General features: G+C 43.6%; 1 pseudogene across 1 annotated transcript; it reads right to left on the reverse strand.

Annotated features, from left to right (window-relative positions):
• Positions 1 to 1070: 1070 nt before the first annotated feature.
• On the reverse strand, positions 1071 to 11144 carry LOC311111041 (growth/differentiation factor 10-like; annotated as a pseudogene). Its single transcript has 3 exons — positions 10833 to 11144; positions 1787 to 2898; positions 1071 to 1262 (listed from the first exon to the last, which is right to left on the reverse strand). The product of its transcript is annotated as a growth/differentiation factor 10-like (transcript).
• Positions 11145 to 18787: the final 7643 nt, after the last annotated feature.

The raw sequence follows: 18787 nt of genomic DNA on the forward strand, positions 1-18787 counted from the left end.
TTTCTCACGCAATTGCATAGCCTATAGAAATGTTGCGCAACATGAGCTCATGGGCTCTCATGAAGTGTTTGATTAGATTTTCGATTACATTTGCATTGATGTCAGAGTGATTAGAGGGACAATAGAGTGCTGAGTACCAGGCAGTTAGCAAGTTTGGTAGGCTACTAATGACCATCAGCAGCATCAGAGCTTGGAGAAGCTTAATTACCATGACTAATTGGTCAAATGGAATTTGACTGCCGTCATGACTCGTGACCTCCGGTGTGGCGGTAATATGGTTACCGTAACAGCCCTATGCAAGACAAAAGATTTAAGTGCCTTTGAACGGATTATGGTAGTAGGTGCCAGGCGCACTGCTTTGTGTCAAGAATTGAAACGCTGCTGGGTTTTTCACGCTCAACAGTTTCCTGTGTGTATCAAGAATGGTCCACCACCCAAAGGACATCCAGCCAACTTCACACAACTCTGGGAAGCATTGGAGTCAACATGGGCCAGCATCCCTGTGGAACGCTTTTGACTCCTTCTAGAGTCCATGCCACGACAAATTGAGGCTGTTCTGAAGGGGGTGTTCCTAATGTTTTGTACACTCAGTGTATTTCTTACAGGTAACATACCACATCTTCTGTCTGAAATGAGTATATTAAAGCAAGCATGATCAGTGCCTCAAAAACAAAAAAATAAACAAAGCGCCAGTCAAGCAGCCCTGGTTTGGAGCGTAACGATTTGAATTTGAGTTGTTTGGAGGGAGAGAGCTCTCTCAGTACCTGTAGTCCTTGAAGCGGTGACGCTGCTTTGTTGAGGAGAATATTGTGGTGGTGTTTCTACTGCTACTGGAGGACATGACTGGTGCTGCAACAACAGATCATGTGCTGCTTCAACGCGTCTTTACGTTCAACTATCTCAGTGTCAAAGCCTGAGGGATACAAGGGAGGAATAGATGGACAGACACCTCAACTCATCTGTCCTTTTATGAATATATATCTGTCTTTTTAACTTCCCTTTTTTGTCCTTTTAAATTGCTGCAAGTCCATCCTGTTTTGTCCAGCGTTGTTCTCCTCTGTCTTCTGGGTCTATCTACAGGCACAGCTCTCCACAGACATGCTGGGGTAGACCTTGAGCACCAGGTTACCTCCCTCGTCCTGGTATAGAACCACCAGAGGGCTCATCTTCTCTGGGACACAGCAGGGCTCTGGGACCCCTGGAACTATCCCAACCGCACGGACTATACTCTGGATGGTTGCATGGTTAGAGGGACGCAGTACCTGGGAGAGAGAGGAGCAATGGAGAGAGAAGGGGAAGGGTGATTGAGGTAGAGAAAGAGAGAGAGAGAGAGGTTACAGCATTGTAACTGGCAATGCCTGTAACAATTCAATAGGAAAAATTACATTTTAAGGTTATTCTGTATTTTTTTAAAAGAAGGAACCGGCCTTGATAAAAGCTGTCTATGATTTAGAAGCACAATGGTTAATTAATTTAATAAAGTGCAAGTAGGAAAACATGACACAATAGTACAATGAAGTACATGTAAGTGTGTCCACAATGGCCAGTATTGTATCTACTGATTATTCTATTTCCTAAATGTTGTAGACATATCATCAGACTGGGAGCAATGGAGCAGTTCTAAATTGGGAACCATAAAAACATTCTCGGCTGTCATGCTCACTTTGAAATAAGTGTGAGGGTATCCTCTCTGCCTTACATATTTATTGAGACTAGGCTTTAGCTCAGAAGGCTCCCAAAGACTGGATTTGACGTGGGTTCAAATCCAGCTAGTCACAGTCTTTACCTTGGGCATGGGGAATCCACAGGTGCCAGCGCAGTAGTAGGCATCGAAGGCTTTGGGCGTCAGGACCCACTCGCTCCAGCCGATGTCCGCAAAGTCCACCGTGAGTGTCTTCCTAGAGCAGCTCCTAACCTGGGGCTCCGAGCCCCACTGTCTCTTCTTCGCCTTATGCATGGTCCGCTCATCAAAACTCAGCATTGGAGACTTACTTCCTCTTTCCTTCCCTCTATCGCTTCTTCCATCACTCCTTCCCTCACTGTTGTCTTGCAACCTACTCCCTCCATCGCTGCTCTTCTTTGGGGTCCTCTCGTCCAAACTCAGGACTGGCGATTGACTTCCTCTATCCCTCTCTCCATCTTTCACTTCTTCCTCTATGTCCTGGCCCTTCCTCATCCTCTCCCTCCTCCCAGGCTTGAGTTTGATAGGTTTCAGGGTGTGGTAGGCGGTTTCAAACGGGTGATCTTTCCTGGATCCGCCAGGCCTGTACTCCACCTCTGGTAGCTCGTTGTTCTGGATGGAGTCTGGGAGAGATAGTACCCCCCTTCTCACACGACCCTTTGACCCCTGTTTAGGGGGAAGAAGAGAAGGGTGAGAAGTATCTTCCTCCACCTCTGCCTCAGGGCCATACCTCTGTAAAGTCTGTGCCACACTGTTGGGCTCATCTAGCGCATGGTCGTCAGCATACATCAACAAATAAGGTAGACTGGACCCAGACAGCATGTCCTCTGGCTGTCTGTGGTACTGCAGCCCAAAGTCCAGCTCCACCGACACAAAATGGCTGCCTTTCTCCCTGGCCTCCTTTATCGCCACAGTCACGTCCTTCATCTGCCACAACCCTCTCTGGTTGGGGTGAAAGGTCACGTTGCCTAGCAACGACGCCTGCGACCCTGGATTGACCGCTGACCCAGAGGGGTTGGAGCGAAGGATGAGGTGGATGGAGGGAGCAGGGTGGAGGTGTAGAGAGCGACAGGCCGGGGTTTTGTAGCGTTTGCAGAACCAAGCCCTTGGCCTCGGGCACCGGTCGAACAAGAAGTGAAACGTGGCAGAGAGGATGAGCTCCGAGTCCTGGAGAGACGTCAGGTTCAGATGGTAAAACGTCCTCTGGTCAGACGAGTCTACAGGGGGAGAAATCTGTTACTTCAGTCTTTCACAGCGACCCAGGCCTAAACACCTAAAGAGCAGGCAGAGGCACAGTGATTCCTAGGTGGGAAGAAACCTTGAGTGGAACAAGACTCTGGAGAGGGAACCCATAATTCTCTGGCTGTTATAGGAGAGGATAGGAGAGGGGAAGAGTTAGGGAGATGGGGAAGGAGAGGGAGAGAGTGAGGGGGATGGGGAGAGAGGAGAGGAGAGTAGAGGAGAGGGGGGAGTGAGTGAGGGAGGGAGGGAGATAGGTGCAGAGGAGTGGGGGGAGGGAGGCATGAGTAACATATTCATGATGAACATTAGGCCCAACAGCAGACATATTGTCCATTGTATATGGCGTCTGCGGATGTATGGAGTGACTTAAGAGATATACATTACTCTGTATCCAGCCTCAGGCATATGGAAACGCTTATTTCAGTTTCCCCCAAAGCTTCCCCTTAAGCCCCTAATACAGCCAACACTGTCTGCCCCGCACCAAGACAATAACCTAATGTGTTCACAGATCTCTTGTTGTTGTCAAAACTCCCTTACATCGCTCCTTAGATTACATGGCTTCTGCAGTAAAAAACATGTGTTATTATGATATGCTATCTGATAACCACTTACATTTTAGTCATTTAGCAGACGCTCTTATCCAGAGCGACTTACAGTCAGTGAGTGCATTCATTATTTTTATTTATCGAAGCAACAACCCTGGCATTGAAAACACCATGCTCTACCAACTGAGCTACATCCCTGCCGGCCATTCCCTCCCCTACCCTGGACGACGTTGAGCCAATTGTGCGCCGCTCCATGGGTCTCCCGGTCGCGGCCGGCTACGACAGAGCCTGGATTCGAACCAGGATCTCTAGTGGCGCAGCTAGCACTAGCGATGCAGTGCCTTAGACCACTGCGCCACTCGGGAGGCCGAGGCCGACTTAAGAAGAGCTCCTCCTTAAATTGCTATTTTTATATTATATTATATTATATTTTTATATTAACAGTTTAGTTATTTTAGTGCATTGCTGTGTTCTGCCCATCTAGAGGAATTTTCTTTTGTGCAAATAGTTTGGAGAGATTTTGAGAGATTGATCGACTTGGTTCTTGCAAGACTCATCTGCTGAATCATCAGGCAACACAAGGAAGGAATGGGACAGGAGGACTATAAACTCAACAAAAGGACAACAAAAAGAATTAGGACATAGATAAACAAACACAAAACCAACAGAGGGAGTAAGAGGAAGGGATTTCTGGAGGATAGTTCAGGCTTGATAGGGAAACAAGCATTCAGATGAACAAACAAACAAGCAAAAGAGCACTTGGAAAGGAGGTAGAAACATTATGAACATTGAGAAGGTATCTTCATTTATGTGTAATGTGTTGTTTCATTGAAAATATATTTATTTGTATTATTCATAAAAGTGCATTGTTTAAAAAGTGAATGTATCTATAGGTGCATTATTTAAATAAGTGCTTTCATAAGGGGCACATACACATCATTCTAGAGCAGCGTTAAAGAGGTCACCATGGAGATGAAGATGGATGCATTCTCTAAGCATTGTTTCAGAGACCTTGCCATCGTGTATCCTGAAAATGTTACAAGTGAGTCAGAAAAAATAAAAATGTCTAAAAGAAATTGCTACGGGAATACCCAGAGACACTGAGGGCAGACTTCATCCTAAAAGCGAACAAGGAAATCAAAGGAGACATTCTGTTCTACACGGATGATCCTAATGCTTGGCACACAGATCTCCACAAGACCAACAATGATCTTAAAATGTCAGAAAACAGAACAATGAGGCAACTGTATATTGATTCCACCCCCAAATGTAACATTAATATATATAATAACAGCACTGTGATGGTTCAAGGTTCGGAGGCCAGTCTGGATCAATTTGTCCACTACTTCGACCAAATATAACCTTTTGTTGCTGAACTTAAAACCTCTCACTACCTACAACAGCCTCCACTCCCTCTGTGCCCCAGTATGTAGTCCCCAGTGTCCCTCTCCCTCCCTCACCTGCAGCAGACACAGCCTTGAGCATGCCTCTCTCACACGTGACACCTGCAGTACCACAGCATCTTATAGAGGATGAGATCAGCTTGGTGCGTCAGCATAGGGAGGAGATCCGGGAGCTGCAGTGTTCAATGAAAGGACAATTAGGCTCTCAGGATGGAAGCACGCAGACTTAGAGAGGAACTGTCCAGCACAGTCAACACCAGCCACCACCATCCACTCTACAAAGAATCCCACAAAAACCCAGGACCAGGCCAACAGCTGAATCAGAACCCACCAACCAACCCCCTCCATCCCCATCTCACGGCCTGTAATTACTCCCATCACTCCTGCCATACTCCATAGACCTGACGAGAAACCAGACATAATATTAATGATGGACTGAAATGGAACGTTTATATTAGAGAATAAACTTTTCCCAAATAAAAAGGTGTTAAAGTTATGCCCAACAACAGAGAGAGCTATGGAGTTCTTGACTGTGGCCCAGCTTGGCTCTCCAAGCCATATCATCATTCACACAGGGACCAATGACCTGTGTGCCCAACAGCAGAGGGTGGCCACATCACTAAGGGGAATGATAGAGTGGGCCTCCACCATCTTCCCCCTTGCGAAGATAGTAATATCTACCCTGCTCCAGAGGAGAGATTTCCACCCTGCCACCATCCGGATGGTAAATGTTAGCCTCTCTCGGGACTGTGTGCTACAGCCCAATGTACACCTGGCCCACCATCCCACCCTCAGCCTCGACTGTCTTTATGACAATGTACACCTGTACAAAGAGGCAGTCCCCACTTTCACCAGGACGTTAAATGATGTTGCTCCGGGTGGCCAGTCCACCTCACCCCACAGGAGCAGCAGACCAGCCACCAACTCCCTGAGACAAATCAGACACTCCTTTAGACCTGTATATGGTGGTGCCTCACAGAGGCTAGAGAACAGCCAGCAACACTGCCCACCACACCACCCTCCACCACTTGTCTCCCAGGAACTGCATGCAGATACACTGAGCTATGCCCAAGCCGTACGCAGTCAAAGAGGCCCCATGCAGAGTTTGGAGCATCGCTGGCCACACTGCCCTCCACACCACCCTCTTCAATTCCCCCTACAACCTCCCTCCCATGATACCAGACCAGGCCCGCCTCAGCACAGCTCTACCAGACCAGGCCCGCCTCAGCACAGCTCTACCAGACCCGGCCCATCACAGCACAGCTCTACCAGACCAGGCCCATCACAGCACAGCTCTACCAGACCCGGCCCATCACAGAACAGCTCTACCAGACCAGGCCCAACTCAACTCAGCCCAGCTCTACACAGCACCGACCACTACCCTAGGGTCTGGCAAAACACTGTCGAGGGAAGTGCACCACATGATGCAGTCCACACCATGTATCATTCACATTATCAGCCCTCATATGCTGAGAGTTTGGAGCGTCGCCAGCCACACTGCCCTCCACACCACCCTCCTCAATTACCCCCACAACCTCCCTCCCAGGCAAGTTTTGGTTACCCTCCCTACTCCCACCCCCAGGACAGGCCTGGGACACTCCTGTCCCCCATGACAGCCCCAACTCTGCACAGCAGGCACACCAAGGCCTCCTGTGCACACCCAGAATTGAGCATCGGCAGCCACTCCGATCCCCTGCAGCAGCTCCACTCCTTTGGCGGGAGCTTCATCAGGGTGGACTGAGCTCTGCCAACACTGCCCTCCCAGTTCCCGCCCCAGCCACTGCATCCAGCGACTTGAGGGAGGTCTGTCAAATTCTCAGTCTACTCTGCTATCACGTGGTTGGCCAGGGACCTTGGCAAAGTCTCAGTTCACTCAACAAATAGCTGCAGATGACCCTATGCCTGTAAGCTCTTATGTGAATGAGCTGAATACCCCCTCTGACTTTAAATCTCATAGGGGGCTTGGGCTAGTGCACCTAAATGTGCGAAGCATTATTTAAAAAATGGACACAATTGACATTTGGGTACAGGACTCGTGTCCTGGCATTCTGGTTGTCTCGGAAACATGATTAAATGGTTCTGTATCTGATAAAGACATTGAAGAAATTATTCTAATATATTTAGATGTGACAGATTCCAGAAAGGGAGAGGAGTGGCCATACAGTGCCTTGCAAAAGTATTCATCCCCTTTGGCGTTTCACCTATTTTGTTGCATTACAACCTGTAATTTAAATGGATTTTTATTTGGATTTCATGTAATGGACATACACAAAATAGTCCAAATTCGTGAAGTGAAATTAAAAAAATAACTTATATACATATAAATTATACAAAATAAATAACAGAAAAGTGGTGTTTGCATATGTATTCACCCCCTTTGATATAAAGCCCCTAAATAAGATCTGGTGCAACCAATTACCTTCAGAAGTCACATAATTAGTTAAATAAAGTCCACCTGTGTGCAACCTAAGTGTCACATGATCTCAGTATATATACACATGTTCTGAAAGGCCCTGGAGTCTGCAACACCACTAAGCAAGGGGCATCACCAACCAAGTGGCACCATGAAGACCAGGGAGCTCTCCAAACAGGTCAGGGACAAAGTTGTGGAGAAGTACAGATCAGGGATGGGTTATAAAAAAATATCCGAAACTTTGAAAATCCCACGGAGCACCATTAAATCCATTATAAAAAAATTGAAAGAATATGGCACCACAACAAACCTGCCAAGAGAGGGCCGCCCACCAAAACTCACTGACCAGGCAAGGAGGGCATTAAACAGAGGCAACAAAGAGACCAAAGATAACCCTGAAGGAGCTGCAAAACTCCACAGCGGAGATTGGAATATCTGTCCATAGGACCACTTTAAGCCGTACACTCTACAGAGCTATGCTTTTACAGAAGAGTGGCCAGAAAAAAGCCATTGCTTATAAAAAAATAAGCAAACACGTTTGGTGTTCGCCAAAAGGCATGTGGGAGACTCCCCAAACATATGGAAGAAGGTACTCTGGTCAGATGAGAAAACGCTATGTTTGGCACAAACCCAACACCTCTCTTCTTCCCGAGAACACCATCCCCACAGTGAAGCATGGTGGTGGCAGCATCATGCTGTGGGGATGTTTTTCATCGGCAAGGACTGGGAAACTGGTCAGAATTGAAGGAATGATGGATGGTGCTAAATAAAGGGAAATTCTTGAGGGAAACCTGTTTCATTCTTCCAGAGATTTGAGACTGGGACGGAGTTTCACCTTCTAGCAGGACAATGACCCTAAGCATACTGCTAAAGCAACACTCGAGTGGTTTAAGGGGAAACATTTAAATGTCTTGGAATGGCCTAGTCAAAGCCCAGACCTCAATCCAATTGAGAATCTGTGGTATGACTTAAAGATTTCTGTACACCAGCGGAACCCATCCAACTTGAAGGAGCTGGAGCAGTTTTGCCTTGAAGAATTGGCAAAAATCCCAGTGGCTAGATGTGCCAAGCTTATAGAGACATACCCCAAGAGACTTGCAGCTGTAATTGCTGCAAAAGGTGGCTCTACAAAGTATTGACTTTGCGGGGGAGAATAGTTATGCACGCTCAGTTTTCAATTCAACAATTTACTATCTGTGATGTGCTAGATGCCTTGCTTAAGATTGATGTAAAAAAATCCACTGGGGCTGATATGATTGATCCATTTTTGCTGCTGCTCTCTGCCCCCCTGATTGCTGAATAATTAACCCATATTTCTAACCTGACGATTATATGTGGTACTATCCCCAAGGTTTGGAAGGTGGCCAATGTACTTCCCCTTCGCAAAGGTGGTAACCCTTGGGACCTAAATAATTATAGCCCTATTTCTAAACTTCTTTGCCTAGCTAAAATATTAGAATCATTGATTAATTCTCAGCTAAGAGCTTTCTTATCTTTGAAATGTATTTTAACTGTACATCAGTCAGGTTTTAGACCAGGTCATAGCACTATCTTGGCCACATCCCTAGTTATGAATGATGTGGTTAACTGTATGGATAAAAGGCAACATTGTGCTGCCCTCTTCATTGACCTGTCAAGGGCTTTCGATACTGTTGATCACTCACTGCTAATTCAGAGGCTTTCCTCAATTGGCCTAGGCCAGGCTGCATGTAGCAGGTTTAAAAATTACTTGACAGATAGAACTCAATGTGTATTTACTGATGGCGCTAAATCAGGTTTCCTGGATATTACGAAAGGTGTCCCACAGGGGTTGATTCTGGGTCCTGTACTTTTTACTGTTTACATTAACAATTTTGTCTGTAGAAAACTGTAACCTGCACTTGTATGCCGATGATACTGCTGTGTATGCTATTGCCCCCACAGTTGACCAGGCTCTATCTGAACTACAGTCTTGTCTTCATTTTATTACAGAAAAACTTTATTGACCTGAAATTAGTATTGAATGCAGGTAAAACTAAGTATATGTTGTTCTCTAAAGCGCATAAAAATAACTCTGATGATTTAAGCATATGTACTTTGAATGGTGTCCATATTGATTGTGTCCCTGCTTACAAATATCTGGGCTTCTGGATAGATGAAAAGCTGTCTTTTAAAAAGCATATTGATGAGTTAGTTAAGAAGCTGAGAATAGAAATGGGCTTATTCTATAGAAATAGGTCCTGCCTCTCCCTAAATAGTAGAAAACAGATTATTCAGTCAACGTTCCTATCGGACCTAGACTATGGCGACATCATCTATATGAATGCAGCTGCCACTTCATTAAAGCTGTTAAATGCAGTTTATCATAGCGCACTGTGCTTTATTAAGGGCGACAATTATTGTACTCATCACTGCATTCTCTACCAGAAAGTTGGGTGGCCCTCTTTGATGTCACATAGGTTAATACATTGCTATGTTTTCATTTATAAAGCCCTTTTACAAAAAGTCCCACTGTACCTAACATCTTTACTAAACTTTAGACATATGAGTTACCACAGGAGGTCTCAGGGATGGTTAACTTCCTTTGGTCTCTTCTGAGTTAAGTAAATCAGCTTTTAGTTTTCTTGCATCTTATTTGTGGAACAATCTTCAAAATGTTCTTAAATGTGATGTTTTGGTGCCTCTAGGGTGATTCAGAAAGCTGATTGAGGACCTTATTACTGATGAATGTGCTTGTTTTTTATGACCATGTTCTTTCTGCTTGCATTTTGTATTTACATTGATGTGTGTATTTTCTGTAATTTATGCAATTCAGGGCTCCTCTGTAAAAGAGACCTTGGTCTCAGTATGACTCCCTGATAAAATAAAGGTTAAATAAATTAAACAACAAAATGTTGAGTCAATGTGGGTCTGTTTTGTTTATTAAAAAAACACAGGACAATGGCGCCACTGCGTGCTAAGCCTTCATACTCCAGCGCAGCATACAGTGGCCTCTTTAGGAAAATAGATTTGGTGCATTATTGGTGTCCCCCTGTCTCCTAGTTACCGCATTGTTGTCGCGGCCAGCGCGGCAGCTGGGTCTGCTTGGAGGCGAATTCTACACACATTCTTGCGCGTCTGCGGCTGGAGCTGTGACAAGGACACACTACAGCTGACGCGACACATACAGATCTGCCCAAGTGCATCATAAAAAACACTCAGTGACATTCTCAGACGGTTCCAAAACAATCCTACCTATTTGGGGTGTCTGACCACATGCGTCGGCTTTTTTTTCAGCCCACTGTAGGCTATTTCAAGTAATTAGGTTGCCTACTAGAAGGTTGTTATATAATAATAATATAACCATAAATTCATCATAACTTGGTGAGTGAAGTCACTGCCTATGCACGTTGCGTTTCTCTCTGTGCCAATCTCATCAGCGCCTTTCCCCCTGAAAACAGACATAGTCCACAACTCTTATGTGCATCTCAAGAAATTGGGAAGAATATCAGAGTTGAGGATATAACTAATTTATCTACGTTCATTTTTCTCTCCAGCATCATAGAAAGCTATTCCACAGCCACACTCACCTTGGCTGGCTCTGAAACTCCTGACAGTGTTTCCCTCTCGGAGTCGTTTCAGTTCTCTGTTGTATTTCTCATACAGCCTGTACATGTGCTGTGAGACCACATTCTGATTAGCGCTGTCCTGGTTAAACGGAGAATCGGTACCATATCTGCCCTGTCCCTGCACGCTCCATGGGGTTCGGCTCGAGGTCCGACCCTCCAAAGCTCCAAGACAACAACCTAACATTAGAAAAAGCAAGTGCGGTGTAAACTCGAACCAGACTGCCATTTTAGAACCAAATACAAAATCATCTACCAAAGGGAGAAAACGCGCATCCGAGGAATGACTTGTAATAAAGGTGAATGGAATCCAAGGTTACATGTGTCTCGTAAATAATTTCCACCTCGCGTCTGCTTTTACTGCTCTGTCTTGGGTAGCACCATCACTCATGCGCGGCAGACAGTGCGGATGCTTGAGGTTAGCTTACTCTCCTCAGAGATACTTTAACAATTGCTTCTCCTTTACAGCCAGAGGTGAGAGGGGTAACACTGGAGTAGTGAAAGGCGCTGACGTCCACTTCTGCAGCCAATGAGAGAACTCACTCACTACAGTTCCAGTTCGTAATTCCCCGTCTCTCTCTCTCTCTCTCTCTCTCTCTCTCTCTCTCTCTCTCTCTCTCTCTCTCTCTCTCTCTCTCTCTCTCTCTCTCTCTCTCTCACACACACACACAATCGCAAATTGTTCCATCTTAAAGCAAACATTTCAAACTCACAAAAATTTAACAATCCAAATATGTTATTAATAAAACTGGACGAGAATGACAATTGATATGCTGTTGGTGTTTTATTGAAATTTGTCAAAAGTGTCATCATAACAAACATTGTTGAGTTATGTTGTCAACATTCCTGCTTCAAATAGCATCACAACATTGTCTCCAATAATTGCTTTTGACAGCAGCTCAGTCACAAATGATTAGTGAACTACACCTACAATAACAGTCTGGGTATTAACCAACTAGGGCTTATTATGAATGGTGTTTTTCTGTCTTTGTGTGTGTGTGTTTATATGTGTCTGAGAAAGACAGCATAATGAGTGTGTTATTGAGAAGTGGAGTGTTACAGAGCACAGGCTGTGAGAAGAGAGGAGGGAACTCTCATTTTATTAATGGGATTCAGAACATGACTCTACCAATGGTCCCGCCACCTCGGGTGTTATTGTGTGTGTATGTGTGTGTGTGTCTGTCTCTGTGTGTGTCTGTCTGCAGCTCCATGCCAACAATGCTAGTTCTGTGAGACCGGCGGTCTCCAGCAGAGAGGCGGTAACTAGCTGGGCCTCTCGGGTCACCCTCACCACAAACACACACACACACACACACACACACACACACACACACACACACATACACACACACACACACACACCAGCACACTTTTTTACTATCTTTGTGGGGACCAAACAATTGATTCCCATCCAAATTCCTATTTACCCTAAACCTAATTCTAAACCTAACCCTTAATCTTAACCTTAACCCTAACCTTAACCCCAAAACCCTAACCCTAACCTTAATTCCTAACCCTAAACCTAACCCTAATTGTAACTCTAACACACAACATACACAATCCAGGACTTCAGACCTACATCAGCCTACCACAGAACCCCCAACCTGAGGGACCTCTTAGTCTACGCCAAATTTTCCAACAGACCCCTTTTATGGGACTTTTATAAACGCATTTCATGCAATTATACAGTTGATGTCAGAAGTTTACATACACCTTAGCCAAATACATATAAAATCAGTTTTTCAAAATTCCTGACATTTAATCCTAGTAAAAAATCCTGTGATAGGTCAGTTAGGATCACCACTTTATTTTAAGAATATGAAATGTCAGAATAATAGTAGAGAGAATTATTTATTTCAGCTTTAATTTCTTTCATCACATTCCCAGTGGGTCAGAAGTTTACATACACTCAATTAGTATTTGGTAGCATTGCCTTTAAATTGTTTAACTTGGTTCAAACATTTCGGGTAGCCTTTCACAAGCTTCCCACAATAAGTTGGGTGAATTTTGGCCCATTCCTCCTGACAGAGCTGGTGTAACTGAGTCAGGTTTGTAGGCGTCCTTGCTCACACACGCTTTTTCAGTTCTTCCCACACATTTTCTATAGGATTGAGGTCAGGGCTTTGTGATGGCCACTCCAATACCTTGACTTTGTTGTCCTTAAGCCATTTTGCTACAACTTTGGAAGTATGCTTGGGGTCATTGTCCATTTGGAAGACCCATTTGCGACCAAGCTTTAACTTCCTGACTGATGTCTTGAGATGTTGCTTCAATATATCCACATAATTTTCCTTCCTCATGATGCCATCTATTTTCTGAAGTGCACCAGTCCCTCCTGCAGCAAAGCACCCCCACAGCATGATGCTGCCACCCCCGTGCTTCACGGTTGGGATGGTGTTCTTCGGCTTGTAAGCCTACCCCTTTTCCCTCCAAACATAACGATGGTCATTATGGCCAAACAGTTCTATTTTTGATTCATCAGACCAGAGGACATTTCTCCAAAAAGTATGATCAAAAAGTGGCTTCTTCCTTGCTGAGCGGCCTTTCAGGTTATGTCAATATAGGACTCGTTTTACTGTGGATATAGATACTTTTGTACCTGTTTCCTACAGCATCTTCACAAGGTCCTTTGCTGTTGTTCTGGGATTGATTTGCACTTTTCACACCAAAGTATGTTCATCTCTAGGAGACAGAATGAGTCTCCTTCCTGAGCGGTTTGACAGCTGCGTGGTCCCATGGTGTTTATACTTGCGTACTATTGTTTGTACAGATGAACGTGGTACCTTCAGGCGTTTGGAAATTGCTTCCAAGGATGAACCAGACTTGTGGAGGTCTACAATCTTTTTTCTGAGATCTTGGCTGATTTCTTTTGATTTTCCCATGATCTCAAGCAAAAACAGTGCTGTTCGTCCGAGTTGTGGAGAAAATAAATGGTAGCTTCTACTGCAGTGGAGGCTGCTGAGGGGAGGACGGCCCATAATAATGGCTGGAATGGAGCAAATGGAATGGCATCAAACACATGGAAACCATGTGTTTGATGTTGTTGATACCTTTCCACCGATTCTGCTCCAGCCATTACCATGTGCCCGTCCTCCCCAATTAAGATGCCACCAGCCTCCTGTGTTCTACTGACAAATTAGTCTTCTGTTTTCAGCAGTAGGCATTTTCTTTCCAAACATATTTCTTGTGATTGTATTTAGACATTCGCAAAAGGCCTTTAGCTATTCAATGACAGGGCGAACAGAAATAGAATCCATAGAAATAGAATCTATAGAATAAAAGTGCCCATTCAAATCAGGACGGACAGCCATTTTGAGCATACACATGAGTTTACCAGTCAAATGACCAGGGTGAAGTTCCAAAACCCTTCCCAGCTAGCACACTTGGTTCCTTGGAGGTTGTGGGAACGTGCGTTTTTGGTTTCTCATTGGTTTTGGGAACGAAGCCATACGTTTTCTGACCGTTAAAACTGAATGTTTTTTAAATGTTCTGCGAACAGAAGTAAAAAATATTCCTCTTTTGGGAATGTACATTTTTAGGTTGCAGGGAGGTTCTGAGAACGTTTTTCTATGGTTCCCTGAAAGTTTTCCTGGGAGGTTTTATTAACATTCTGATAACAGAAATTCTAGGTTATTTTAAGGTAATTAAATAATGTTCTGATAACATGTTTCAATAAGAATTTCAATAACATTGTTGGCTTAACTGTTTTAAACTCCAAGCACAGATAGGACACATGGAAATTAATTTGCTTTCATCATTAACATTTATTTATTTATTATTGTGGCATGAGTGAGATTCAAACCTATGATCTTCTGCTCCCTATCCATGGAATTTGTCCACTGTGCCACCAGGATGGAGCTAGCATGCCATGTTTTTTTTAACTCATACAAAGCTGTACATTGTGTTAGTCTATTTAAACAGACCTATTTCAAAGGAAACAAGCACTCATTAAGATCAGGTGTGGCCAATTAGTGGGCGCGGCCAACACACCTGAACACATTTAACAAGATAGAGGATAAGAGAGAGTTTTGTTGATGCTGAGAATGGAATGTACATGTTTTTAAATAACATTCTTAGAATGTTCTTTGAACATTACTAATGTTTTCTTGTGGTTTTTATGGAACGTTCTCTGAAAGTTCTAAGAACATGACTTTAAAAAGAACCATGAGGAAACCTGTAGAGAACGTTATGCTGAAGTGCTGAAATTCCAACAGAAGAATGTTGTTTCTTAAAGTTTTCTGAACGTTCTGAGAACATGACTTTAAAAAGAACCATGAGGAAACGTGTAGAAAACGTTATACTGAAGTACTGAAATTCCCACAGATTTTTTTTTCTTCTCAATGTTCTCTGAACAATTTCAGAACATTGCTTTAAATAGAACCATGAGGAAACCTGGAGGAAACGTTATGGGAAGGTTGTATGCAAAATAACCATAGGACAACCACGCTTTCGCCAAGTTCTAAGAAACATATTGTTCTCAGAACGTTATGTGCTAGCTGGCATTTCTATGGCCGCAATGCAACAAGCTGTTCGATATTTGGTGTGTGTGCTGCCCAAATTCAGTCAGTGTTCAGACAGGAGTAATTATATAATTTTTGAAACATTATTTCAATTTATCAGGGGATGCTGCAGCCCCTTCAGCACCCCTACTTCCCTCGGCTATGCTCCTGGACCATAGCCTAGAGAACAGCTGCTGAATCCAGGTGGATAGCCAAACTCAAGACCTTCGCTCGACTTGGCTTGAATGGTAAATAATAATATACAGCCCTTGACCTGTAGGGGTCGGTGGGTGCTCAATTAGGAGAGCCAGAGGGGTCCCTAACATGAGGATAATTTGTATTTATTTGCTCTGTCTTGGTTTGTCTCTTGTTTTGTATTTCAAATTTATTTAATTTCTTATATTAAGCATTTTAACATTTTTGCAGCACTTAATCTCTTTGTGTGATTTTTTATTATTTATTATATTATTTATTTATTCAATTATTTATCTATTAATTTATTGATTCAGAGTTGCATGCTTTATTATAATAATAATTTGTTCTACTTGTTTGCACTTAATCAACCCTTTTTTTCCCTCTCATTAAACCGTCGCAGGTTACCCCTCTGAGATCTCGGCCACCACTGATCCATCAGGCAAACAACCACCTTATGTTCGCCCACCCACTCCAGACCAGACTGACTTGCAATATGCAGACAGAGCAGGAAGTTGCAATAGGCCCGTGCAACCCAAGGTTTCATACCGGGGCAAACAGAAACCCTCTTAAACCTAACCCTAATTGTAACCCTAACCCTAAACCTAACCCCTAAGCCTAAAATAGCCTTTTTCCTTTTGGGGACTGGCGGAATGTCCCCACTTGTCCAAATTGTCCTTGTTTTAGTATCCTTCACCACAAGGATAGTAAAACCAAACATAGGCGCGCACTCGCACGCACGCACGCGCACACACACACACACACACACACACACACACACACACACACACACACACACACACACACACACACACACACACACACACACACACACACACACAAAATACCTATTCTGGGTCCCAGGGGCAGGAAACTCCTTTTCCCTTTCTCTCCACTCCATGCTCAGACAGACAGACGCTTATGTCCTAAATCTACTCCACTTCTCTGGGGACATGTGTGTGTTAGTTTCTGTGAGTGTGTGTGTGAGAATGAGAGTGACTGCTGTGGAGAGTTTGCATCAATCAGTGCCAGCCTTCTTTTACCCTCTCTGCTGACATTTCTTTGCCATCTGACAAAGCCCATAATTTGGAACAATACCCCTTCAAAAGACAAACTAGTCTTTACTCAAACCTATCCTGGAATTTTTCTGGGAATCATAACTTTCAACTACATTTCAAAACCGTAATAAATCACAACTGGACCATAATGACCGCGTCATTATGATGCCATATAAAGTCGTTATAATGGCATTTTGAAACGTTATACTGTGAAAATCCCAGCTCTCCTCCCCTGCTCCTCTCCTCCTCCTCCTCCTCATTATTTACTAAACTATCTCTCTCTAGTGTTTTTTTATCAGGATCTATGTTTATTTTATTTCACGTTTATTTAACCAGGTAAGCCAGTTGAGAACAAGTTCTCATTTACAACTGCGACCTGGCCAAGATAAAGCAAAGCAGTGCGATAAAAACAACAACACAGAGTTACATATGGGGTAAAACAAAACATATAGTCAAAAATACAACAGAAAATATATATACAGTGTGTGCAAATGTAGCAAGTTATGGAGGTAAGGCAATAAATAGGCCATAGTGCAAAATAATTACAATTCGTATTAACACTGGAATGATAGATGTGCAAGAGATGATGTGCAAATAGAGATACTGGGGTACAAATGAGCAAAATAAATAACAATATGGGGATGAGGTAGTTGGGTGGGCTAATTTCAGATGGGCTATGTCATCTTCTCTCAAAGGCTTAGGCCACTGCTCTAACCCTAACCACCATTACACTAAGCTTAGAGTGTACATCAGAGTAGAGATAAATAGAGATGTAGAGAGAGTCAGAGAGCATAGTGAGAGTGTGAAAGAAGAGAGAGAGCCTAAGAGAAAAAGATAGAGGGTGAGAAAGAGAGAGAGTGTGGAAGACAGCGTGTGGGAGAGAGAGAGAGAGAGAGAGAGGATTATTAGGTGTGGGAAGCCAGGTTATTGGGGTGAGAGAGAGTGTGTGGAGGACAGAGAGAGTGTGGGAGAGAGAGAGAGGTTAAGAGGTATGAGAAGCCAGGTTATTAGGGTCAGGGTGAATAGTCTCAGGGAGTTAAAGTCCTGATGGAGGACTGAGCGCGAGCAGTCCTCCTGTAAGTAGGACGCAGAGAGATTAATGTGGGGCATTATCTACCATAATACTCCCTGAATCTGTCACCCGGACAGAACAGGAGTATAAGTATAAAAGGTCCTCTCTGATGATCCTGGAACAAACTGACCAGAGCCCTGTTCAAATGCATCCTTCTCTACTCCCTTCCTTGAAGTAATCATTGATCCAACATGACTGGATTGTCTTAAACAGGCTCTCCATTGCAGTACTCAAACAGGGCTCAAATAATCGACCAACTGACTGACCGATAGATATACCGTGTGGGCGCAACTTTGGTGGGCGTGTACTGTATATGCCCAGCAAACCAAAATTGGTTCTGTGAAAGTTCCCAGAACATTCTTTACGTTGCAGCAAATGTTCTCATAAGGTTGTGGGAACAGTCTGGTGGGAACATTGTGGGGACATCACAAAAGATAAACTGTCCAGTTGTGCGGCTGATTATACAATGTTTCTTTTAGGGTGCAAAAAACATTCACATGATGTTACAATAATGTTCCCAGAACACATCTTGTATGTTCTTTAAAATTTCCTAAAACATTTATTTTGGTTGTGGGAACATTGTAGGGTTATGACAAGAGATGAATTAAGTTATGGGTTGTCTGGGATGTTGCAAGAATATTCTTGTGATTCACATATTGTACTTAAGAAGTTGCACAAAACATTCCCACAATGTTGCACAATGCTCCACAATTTTTAACTCATGGTTTAAGATCATGGTCTTCATTAGAATCCAAATGCCTACTGGCAGTGTGGTCGGATGCCACAGTCCAATCGAAATTAGATTAGTCATATAGAAATACAGATATTTATAATAATAATAGTAATAATAATATGAAGAGATACCGTCCCAAATAAGTTAAAAAAGGGATTCACCCATTCCCACGGCCAATTCCAGCTCAAAATCAAATATTTGGAAATATCGTACAGAAAGGCCAAGGACTGTAATAGTAGGAGTGGAAACGGTGCTGTGGCAACATTGAGGGAAAGCTGCTGAGCACTTTATCAACTTTTTTGGTAATGTGAATAGTCTAATTCAGTTGCTATATCAGATATGAAAATAATACAGTGGTATGATAC

The sequence above is a fragment of the Coregonus lavaretus genome (assembly GCF_964263955.1).
Source record: "Coregonus lavaretus genome assembly, chromosome: 36".
Taxonomy (NCBI): domain Eukaryota; kingdom Metazoa; phylum Chordata; class Actinopteri; order Salmoniformes; family Salmonidae; genus Coregonus; species Coregonus lavaretus.